The sequence below is a fragment of the Chenopodium quinoa genome, unplaced genomic scaffold (genome assembly GCF_001683475.1).
Source record: "Chenopodium quinoa cultivar QQ74 unplaced genomic scaffold, ASM168347v1, whole genome shotgun sequence".
NCBI lineage: Eukaryota > Viridiplantae > Streptophyta > Magnoliopsida > Caryophyllales > Amaranthaceae > Chenopodium > Chenopodium quinoa.
Window position 1 is genome coordinate 2,428,155 of NW_018743669.1, and position 4,060 is coordinate 2,432,214.

Genomic DNA, 4,060 nt, shown 5'->3' on the forward strand with positions numbered 1-4,060 from the left:
CGTTCTTCTCTTTTTGTTCTTCCCCCTCTTCCATGGCATCGACTTCCTCCATTTGCTCTTCAAGAGTCTTCTCCATCTTTTTTGACTTCCTTTTCTTCCATGCACTGAGTCGATCCAACACATTTGGTAGGCTTGCAGTTAAAGATGTTTCGGTTTCTTCAACTGCTTTGGGCTTAGTGTTTTTGTTTTCTGAGGTAAGAGGAGCAGAGGATTCGGGTAGTAGCATGACACTTGGCTGGGTAATTTCAAGATTTTGTGACTTGGTGGGTGAATTCTCGTTTTGGTTCTTAGGGTTTTGGTTTCGCCTTCCATGGTTAGGGATGGTTTAGCTGTGAAAATTGATTTTTGTGGGTGAGAGAGTTTGAGAGTTAATTGTGATTTGACGTTTGTGGTTGGGTGAGTATTTATAGTGAAGGTAATTTATTTGAGACGGTGCGTGGGAGGTGAAGAGATAGAATTTTAGGAACAATGTATTTTACTTTGATTTCAAAACAATTTATCTGGATGGATAATCATATTCAAAATTTATCTAAAAAGAGTTTTTAAATTCGTAAATTTTTGAAACAGAATTTTTTGTAAAATACATCCTGGACATGTCACATACATGTCTACATTAACTTGAAAATTATGTACAGACTCTTAAGTATTAATTGCATTAACCTTCAAGAGTTTACCAACGGTGACATTCCCGTTATGTTTATCACACCAGTTTGTGATAGATGTTTTATTCTTCTTATTGATCTTGTTACTTGACAATGCCATATCTAGGAACTTCAGTTGCAATCAATTCAGCTTGATCATCCCAAGTTCCAGTCTCATGTTCTCAAAGCGTTCTCTGCTCAAAGGCTTAGTTAGAATATCAGCAATTTGATTATCAATAGGCATTATATGACCCTTACAAGTATCCCCTTGGGTCTCAAAACTTTTCTCCACCGGCCCCAATAACCTCTAAAATTCCTCAAAAAGCGTGGATAAATAGCCTTCAATTTTGGAATTTTTGACTTTTTTTGCCCGAAAATAAAAATTGCCGAGATGTTTACCATGGTCCCTAATACCCTTCGGGGATCAAAATTCGCAACTGGCACCGATTTTGTGAACTAAAGCCTACCACGGACATTTATGACATCATTTAATGGTTAAATATGGTTCCAAACGGCATAATATGACCCTAATATGTATCTCCTAGGGTCTCAAAACTTTTCGCCACCGGCCCCAATAACCTCGAAAATTCCTCAAAAAGCGTGGATAATAGCCTTCAATTTTGGAATTTTTTTGACTTTTTTTCCCAGGAAATATAAATTGCCGAGATGTTTACCATGGTCCCTAATACCCTCCGGAAGTCCAATTAGGTGGGTGGAACCATCCAATTTGCCTAAAAACAGTCATTTTACCAATTCGCAGCTTGCACCGATTTTGTGAACTGAAGCCTACCACATACATTTATGTTATCATTTAATGGTAATATATGGTTCCAAAAGGCATTATATGATCCTAACATGTATCCCCTAGGGTCTCAACACTTTTCGCCACCAGGCCCAAGAACCTCAAAAATTCCTAAAAAAGCGTGGATAATAATAGCCTTCAATTTTGGAATTTTTTTGACCTTTTTTTTCTCAAAAATAAAAATTGCCGAGAGGTTTACCCTCCGTGAGTCCAATTAGGTGGGTAGAGCCATCCAATTTGCATTAAAACAGTTAATTTACCAATTCGCAACTTGCACCGATTTTGTGAACTGAAACCTACCACTGACATTTATGACGTCGTTTAATGGTCATATATGATTCCATACGGCATTATATGACCCTAAAATGTATCCTCTAGGTTCTCAAAACTTTTCGCCACCGGCCGCAATAACCTCTAAAATTCCTCAAAAAGCGTGGATAATAGCCTTCAATTTTGGAAATTTTTAACCCTTTTTGCCCGGAAATAATAATTGCCGAGATGTTTACCTTGGTCCATAATACACTCCGGGATTCCAATTAGGTGGGTGGAACCATCCAATTTGCCTTAAAACAATCATTTTACCAATTCGCAACTTGCACCGATTTTGTGAACTAAAGCCTACCACGGACATTTATGACATCATTTAATGGTTAAATATGGTTCCAAACGGCATAATATGACCCTAATATGTATCTCCTAGGGTCTCAAAACTTTTCGCCACCGGCCCCAATAACCTCGAAAATTCCTCAAAAAGCGTGGATAATAGCCTTCAATTTTGGAATTTTTTTGACTTTTTTTCCCAGGAAATATAAATTGCCGAGATGTTTACCATGGTCCCTAATACCCTCCGGAAGTCCAATTAGGTGGGTGGAACCATCCAATTTTCCTAAAAACAGTCATTTTACCAATTCGCAGCTTGCACCGATTTTGTGAACTGAAGCCTACCACATACATTTATGTTATCATTTAATGGTAATATATGGTTCCAAAAGGCATTATATGACCCTAACATGTATCCCCTAGGGTCTCAACACTTTTCGCCACCAGGCCCAAGAACCTCAAAAATTCCTAAAAAAGCGTGGATAATAATAGCCTTCAATTTTGGAATTTTTTTGACCTTTTTTTTCTCAAAAATAAAAATTGCCGAGAGGTTTACCCTCCGTGAGTCCAATTAGGTGGGTAGAGCCATCCAATTTGCATTAAAACAGTTAATTTACCAATTCGCAACTTGCACCGATTTTATGAACTGAAACCTACCACTGACATTTATGACGTCGTTTAATGGTCATATATGATTCCATACGGCATTATATGACCCTAAAATGTATCCTCTAGGTTCTCAAAACTTTTCGCCACCGGCCGCAATAACCTCTAAAATTCCTCAAAAAGCGTGGATAATAGCCTTCAATTTTGGAAATTTTTAACCTTTTTTGCCCGGAAATAATAATTGCCGAGATGTTTACCTTGGTCCATAATACACTCCGGGATTCCAATTAGGTGGGTGGAACCATCCAATTTGCCTTAAAACAATCATTTTACCAATTCGCAACTGGCACCGATTTTGTGAACTAAAGCCTACCACGGACATTTATGACATCATTTAATGGTTAAATATGGTTCCAAACGGCATAATATGACCCTAATATGTATCTCCTAGGGTCTCAAAACTTTTCGCCACCGGCCCCAATAACCTCGAAAATTCCTCAAAAAGCGTGGATAATAGCCTTCAATTTTGGAATTTTTTTGACTTTTTTTTCCCAGGAAATATAAATTGCCGAGATGTTTACCATGGTCCCTAATACCCTCCGGAAGTCCAATTAGGTGGGTGGAACCATCCAATTTGCCTAAAAACAGTCATTTTACCAATTCGCAGCTTGCACCGATTTTGTGAACTGAAGCCTACCACATACATTTATGTTATCATTTAATGGTAATGTATGGTTCCAAAAGGCATTATATGACCCTAACATGTATCCCCTAGGGTCTCAACACTTTTCGCCACCAGGCCCAAGAACCTCAAAAATTCCTAAAAAAGCGTGGATAATAATAGCCTTCAATTTTGGAATTTTTTTGACCTTTTTTTTTTTCTCAAAGATAAAAATTGCCGAGAGGTTTACCCTCCGTGAGTCCAATTAGGTGGGTAGAGCCATCCAATTTGCATTAAAACAGTTAATTTACCAATTCGCAACTTGCACCGATTTTGTGAACTGAAGCCTACCACGGAAATTTATGACATCATGTAATGGTCATATATGGTTCCAAACGGCATTATATAACCCTAAAATGCATGTATCCCCTAGTATCTCAACACTTTTCGCCACCAGCCCAAATAACCTCAAAATTTTCTCAAAAAGCGTGGAGAATAGCCTTTAATTTTGGAATTTTTTAACTAGTTTTTGCCCGGAAATAAAAATTGCCAAGATGTTTACCATGGTCATTATTAATAACCTCGGGGAGTCCAATTGGATGGGTGGAATCATCCAATTTTCCTTGAAACGATCAATTTACCAATTCGCAACTTGCACCGATTTTGTGAACTCAAGCCTACCACGGACATTTATGAGATCATTTAATGGTAATATATGGTTCCAAACGACATTATATGACCCTAAGATTA